This window comes from Equus asinus, chromosome 3 (genome assembly GCF_041296235.1).
Source record: "Equus asinus isolate D_3611 breed Donkey chromosome 3, EquAss-T2T_v2, whole genome shotgun sequence".
In the NCBI taxonomy this organism is placed as follows: Eukaryota; Metazoa; Chordata; class Mammalia; order Perissodactyla; family Equidae; genus Equus; species Equus asinus.
The window spans coordinates 37,436,340-37,443,277 of NC_091792.1; the positions used below are offsets into that span (position 1 = coordinate 37,436,340).

General features: G+C 39.2%; 1 protein-coding gene across 1 annotated transcript in view; it reads right to left on the bottom strand.

Moving 5' to 3' along the window:
- Nucleotides 1–6,671, bottom strand: part of IQCM (IQ motif containing M) — a 421,264-nt gene extending 414,593 nt beyond the window's left edge. The window contains exon 1 of the mRNA XM_070504871.1: nucleotides 6,587–6,671. The gene's annotated coding sequence lies outside the window, so the exon portion shown is untranslated. The remainder of the gene's footprint in view (nucleotides 1–6,586) is intronic.
- Between the last annotated feature and the right edge of the window lie 267 nt (nucleotides 6,672–6,938).

Sequence of the window (6,938 nt, forward strand, 5' to 3'; positions counted from 1 at the left end):
ACTCTTATTTTAACATAGTTCGGTACTATAATACTTTCACCATGCAACTTTTATATTTACAATATCTTTGCTCTGTTTCAGGTGAAGAAATTTCCCTTATTATTTTCAAGAATCACGAAGAAAGAACTATAATATTGCTGAAAGTTGCAATCGTGGCCTCACAAGCACCCAATCCCTCACACAAAATAAGAAAAACAAAATATGTAGGTTTTGAGACTTTTTTAATGTAACTTTATACTTGGAATGCAAAACTAAGTTGAAAATTCCTAAGACTTTTTATTTTTTGTATAAAAGTAAAATTACCTTTATCACACTGGCTTTCTCAATTTTCTCAGAATCAAAATTAGTATTTAAAAAGGCAGAGAATAAAGCACATTGAATGAATGGAATTATTACCAAAGCCAATATGACCAAGATAATTTTCCCCAAAGCCTCCTTTGACGAGAATTTGATATTTTTATGTAAAAACTCATAGAAGTCCCTTGCCTTTAACTAAGCATCTCAAAATATTATGCCAAAAAACATTGATAACATTTTGAATAGTACTTTTACCCTACATATGTTCAAAAACAATCCCAAAAAGAATATTTTTTCTAACTTCCAACAAAAAATGTCCTGCTTTTCAAAGACTGAAAGGTAGCATGCATAAAATACTAGGTTCCTATTTATTACCTCATGATATGAAAAGAATTTTGTCCAATAGCTTCAGAGGAAAGTACTAACCAGAATTTGTTATTAATAATTTTCTCATTGTCTTGGTCACCTACATGAAGTACAGTAGGAAGGAGTTAGGACTTACTCTTCAAAAAGCTGAAAAGTGACAGGAGTTATTGCCAGACTCGACTCTGTTACATAAACCCTAGTTTTACATCAAAGAGCATCATGGTATTATTTTAGTCATCTTCTGATTCATTGGCGACACTCTCTTCATATTGTAAAGAACAATCATATGTTTAATTGAGCATGGAAAAAGTGACAAGCACTCCATATTTGGGGGGTAGCAATATGGGCCTCCTCCTGTGTTAAACATGTCCCAGTTTATAGCTAAGTTGATAATTCAAAGGCTAGACTAGAAAAGTCAGGACAGCTTGACTTTGTTGGTTTCCCAGTTGTACAGCTTGCAATCTCCCTATTTCATCGAGGCAGCAGAGCACCATAACAGGAACAGATTGTTCCACCAGCAGAACAAAAATTGAACCAGCAGCGGCTTCTCCAAAACTGTGACTGTTTTCCAAATGTGCATGCTCTAGTTAGGGCTAAGGTTATTTATTCAAATGCTAATAGAAGTTATTGTGGCCACTAGCTTTCTAAGTTAAATTTAGAAACTGGCTCTTTTCTCTCCTGTCTAAAAGATCTGATCATATTCCTGGATCTTTTTCCTGGCTGTTAGATTCTGAACCAAATATCCTCCTGTATTTGTGTGAAATTGTAATTTGACAGTGATCACTCTGTTTAGATTGGTATCATCCCACAAACACTCATATACCTAGAAAATGACATTTCGTCGATATCCTATAATTATGACGTAGTTCTTCTCTACTAAGCCACTTTTAAGACCAGTTCTATAATCAAAGTAATAAAAAGACTGGAAACCCTTGGAACATGGAACTAGCTTTCTGGTAGACAGTCTATGTTAAATCTCTGTTAAATCACCCCTGGCTTTCCCTTGTCCTTGAGATGAAATCCAAACTACTCAACTTGGCTTACAAGCCCTCCACCATCTGTCTTCGGCTTGCCCTTCCAAGGGCTCATTTCCCCTTGAACTCTAGCCTCAGCTTCAGTAAACTTCTTCCTATTCTGGAAGGCATCGTGCTCCTTCTAGCCTGGAGTTTGCACACACACCTCTCTGACTGAACACTCTTGCTGGAAGTACCCCCACTCTTTTTGACTGCCTACCTTCCTCTCATACTATTTCTCTTTCTTATTTTATATATATATAAGATATATATATATATATATATATATATGCCTATGGAATTTGTCAATGTCTGATAGACAGAATTAGTGTTGCCATCAAAAGACTTACCTGCCTCAAACATTTAGCTTACTAGGACATTCTTGTGAAGATGCAAATAAAATTTAAGAGAATTGACAAAAAATTATTTGCATGTAATGAACTTAGTGAAGTTAATAATACAGTTTGCTTTGTGAATATGCCCGTCAGAGAACAGAGCTTCAAGGTAAGAAATGGAGGCCTGGATGGGGAGCCTCCTTAGAGGCCCTGATCATCTAAAGTAGTGCTACCAAACAGGAGACCGGAGATTGGTGCTTGTCTGTGAACTCTTTGTTATAGGATAGTGAGGAGATACGAGCTTGCACTAGAATGTAAATCAATATGCTGCTTCCTTCATTTAGAAAGTCTTACTGCCAAAAAAAAGAAAAAGTTAGCTGAATTAAACAGTGAGTTTGGTAAATTTGCATAGCACTGATCTGCAGCACAATCTGAAGACCCTAGAAAAAGAACTAAATATAATAGAAAGGACCATAAAAGCAAGAAGAAGCTTACTAAATAAACATTCTGGAGGCCAACCCCGTGGTGTAGCAGTTAAGTTTGACAGGCTGTGCTTCAGCAGCCCAGGTTTGCTGGTTCAGATCCCAGCACAGACCTACACCACTTGTCAGCCATGCTGTGGTGGCAACCCACATACAAAGCAGCAGGAAGACTGGCATAGATATTAGCTCAGGGCTAATCTTCCTCAAGCAAAAAAGAAAAAAAAAGTTTGTGTCTGTCAATTATATTTAAGATAAAGCTTTAAATTATATAACTACACTCTTTGTTTTCTCTTACCTCTGGCATACTACACTTAGCTAAGATACTAACTAGGTAAATGAGGAAAAGTCTCTTAATTAGAAAACATGGATGAGACATTAACATTATTTTACAGTGAACGGATTGTCCTAAATCAGTGGTTCTCAACTGAGGGTGATTTTGCCCCCCAGGTAGCATTTGGTAGTATGGAGAAATTTCTCATTGTCACAGCTGGAACTGGGGGGCAGTTGCACTACTGACATTTAGTGGCTACAGACAGGGATGTGGTAAATATCCTGCAACGCACAGGACTACCCACCCTACCCCCTAAACAAAGAATCATCCTGTCCAAAATCCTAATAGTGCTGAGGCTGAGAAACTTTGCACTAGATGATCTTTAAAGTCCCTTTCGTCTCTAACATTCTCCTATTCTTTATTTTGATGTTCATAAGAATTGTATTCATTTCAGGGATCTAATGACAAGTGGGCAAAAGTGATTTCTTTAAGGTCAATTTCTGCACTAAAATACATTTAGGCTATAAAAAGAATAAGGTAGTACAATTAATTTAAGTATAAATTCAAAAATTGAAATGTTATAATGCTCAGCAAACTTCCATAACGTTAATGATTTAGTCTAATTAAACAAAAAAATTAACAAGGGAAAAAAATGCCAGAAACTTCTGCCTAAAATGACTTAAAAAAATTTTTCCCTATCAGCTATTTGTGTAATCCAGTTACATAAGAAGCTGAAAAACAGTCAAGAAACCTAGATTTAGTGAGCATCTCTGTCCTAATCTATTATCAAGCCTTAAGCAGGGTCTATATTCTGGCTTTAGTCTTTGTTTTCACAGGAAAACAGAGATACTACTTGAAGGCTAAAACCAAGAATGTTTGGTACAAAAATAAGATGGTTTATTGTATTCCTTGAAGCTTTTGGTTAAACTTTTCTGCAGTTAACAAAAAAAAACAACTCTCATGAAATCAGTTTTACTCTGACATTCTATATGAGTACTGGTCAAATGCTTTAACTCTAAATAGAATGACTATTCCTTTTAGATCCATTTTATACTGAATGGCAACTTTTCTTTTCTTATTAAGTTAAAACACTAATTCAAAAGAATATATATCTTCTTGCACATAAAAATTACTTCCTGATGATTTCTAGTGCTTGCTTGCTTAATGATATCATTGTGTCTATAAGATTCACCAGAAGTCGGATTTGGGGCCACTATGCTTTGGTGAAAGAAAAGACCAAAGATTCTGATAAAGGATGTCAGTCATGCCCCTGGTATTACACCCTTCTATTTGATCTGTTCCAGCTTTCTCAGCTGGCACGTGCATACTTGAAAAGAAAAAAAAGGAAGATCTCAAGTTCCCAGGATGGTCTTTTGTCTTTGGTCCTTTCTTGCAGACAGAAGTGATCTTGTTTCTGCATCTTCCACTATAGTTTTCTCAAGTGGTTCCAAAAGCACTTATCCTCAAACACTTGGATAATGCTCTTAAGCGTTCTTCCAAGTCATCAGATCTTTTATGTTCATGGCCATAAACAGATAAGATTTTGTAAGCCTCATATAAATATTAATGACTACATGCTAAGCATCAGATGCAAAATGGGCAATCAGGATTTTTATTTAAAGATGCAGGACACAAATGACAAGCCCACAGGCAGAAACTGCAGACTAGATCTCAAACGGTAATACGGATAACTGGAATGTTAACAGATAAGTTTCCAAGTGTAACAGAATGAGTAATGAAATCAAAATAAAATAATACTGGCATACTTACAAAACAAGTAACTTTGTTTTGACCTCTTAATAAATGTAGTATTTAAGAGCAAAGTCTCTGAAGTCCCAGCTCTGCCTATGAGATACTCGAGTAACTTAATCTCTGTACATTTTGATTTCCTCATCCATAAAGCAGGATTTTTAAAGTACTAATTTCATAGACTTCGTGTGAGTATCGATACAGAGCATGCACTTAATATACATTGACTATTATTCAGAAAAATGATATAGAAATTACTTATAGGTCTAAACCAGGGGTCGGCAAACTACAAGCTGGCCCACAAGCCAAGTGCAGCTGGCCACCTGTTTCTGTAAACAGTTTTCTTGGATCACAGCCACGCCCTATTCATTTATGTATTGTCTAGGGGTGCTTTCACCCTACAGCAGCAAAGTTGAGTCCTCATGAAAGAGACCATATGGCCTGAAAAGCCCAAAATATTTACTATCTAGAACTTTACTGTTTCTAAGAATCTGTCACCCTGAAAAAAAAAGACAATAAACATGCTGATAATCATCAAGCAGCAGAGCACAAGTCTGCTCTGCTTCCACATGCCCAAAGCTGTTTGGAAGTTCTTCCCCTAAAGGGTTTTGATTTGAAAGGGGAAGGAGAGACGGGGCTGGTGAGGGAGAGAGAACAAGCACATCCTACAGGGGTGAGGAAAAAATAGCATTTCTCCTTCAAATACTGAGGTTTTGCAGTTGAAAGCCCCTGTCGTGGCTGTTGTCTCTTTCAGTGGTTTAAAATAAGACCATTTTGAAAGTGTTCTTGAGAGACTATACAGAGTTGTGGTTAAGAGCACAAACACTGGAGCTAGATTTCTTGGGTTCAAATCCTAGCTCTGCTATTAAGTAAGTGGCTGTGTGACCTTGGCAAATTTATTAATGTCTCTGTAGCAAGGATTAAATAAATTACTAAAAGTACCTCCTATTTAACATCAGCATCACCAATCCATTCTTATAAATTGAATATTGTATGCACAAATGCTCACCAGACTACATTATTTTTAAATGACAAAATCCCTATGTGCGCCCCACTTCCCAGACCCCACCTGCTACTTACACACATTTACACAACCACTGTCTCCTGACTCCACAATAACCAGTTACATCCAACACTAATCCTTCCTATGTGTAAGCCAGTCCTAGCTGGGGCTATCGGCTGCCAATGTTGTCACCTTCCTGGAATGGAACTAAATGCAACTAAAGCAGTAAAACCGTGCCTATTTATAAGTATCCAAGTATCATTTTAGGATTTAGATGTTCAAAACATCTCCTTCAGATCACTAAACATCATTAAAAAGTTTGCTTAAAACAGGTGCTTTCTACGAACGACATCTTTTCCATTTAAATGCTTTTCTCAGTTGCTTTGCTATTTCACTACTTTCTTCAACACTTTCTCATCGTACAGTTTTAGCCAAAACAAGGCCTAAATGCAAAAGGCATTGTGGAAAATATGTTAAGTCCAGCGCACAGTGACAGAGGGTCACTGAGCAAGAGGCAGCGAGGCCCCCCTGGAGCCTGCAACATCCAAGAGGCCCAACGTTTTGGCTTTTCAACATGTTTGCTGGCAATTCTGACTTTCTATCACTTTGGAATAACTCCAGGCTTTTTCTGCACAAGTTTTAGCTAAAAATGCAGTATTGAGGGACCCGCACGGTGGCACAGCGGTGAAGCGCACACATTCCGCTTCAGCAGCCCAGGGTTTGTCAGTTCAGATCCCGGGTGCGGACACGGCGCGACTTGGCAAGCCATGCTGTGGCACGCGTCCCACATATAAAGGAGAGGAAGATGGGCATGGATGTCAGCTCAGGGCCAGCCTTTCTCAGCAAAAGGAGGATTGGCGGCAGTTAGCTCAGGGCTAATCTTCCTCAAAAAAAATGCAGTATTGAGTTTTGGTAACGTAAATATGAAGTTTTCCCATAGAAACATCGCTTGAGAGGTATGTACATGCTACACAGTCTGAGTATTAAAAAACAAAACCCAAGTCCCCAAATCGCCCCCCAACCCTCACCCAACCCCTCCTTGGACCTCCGACCCCGGGCTCGCAGCTCACCATCTTCTAACATTCTGCTGACAGTAAGTCCAGCCTCCTCTGCGCTCCGCGCCTCCACCTTCCGGTCTGACCAAGCCCCGCCCCCAGCACAGCGCTCCGCCCCGCGCCACCGTCCCCGCCCACCCCAGCCTACCCGCTGCGGACCCGGCAGCAACCTGGGGTCGCTCCCCTGGGGCAGCGACGGGCAGTCGCTAGATCAGAGCTTCCCAAGCTTAACCCTCCACAGCAGGCTGAGGCTTCCAGGGCTTGACAGAACTCCTGCAAACACTGACAGTGCCCTGGAGGTGTAAATGAGTGTTTCTCAAAGCCCAAGAGGCCTTCCGGTGCATTTGAAAAGGGGACACAGCTAGAG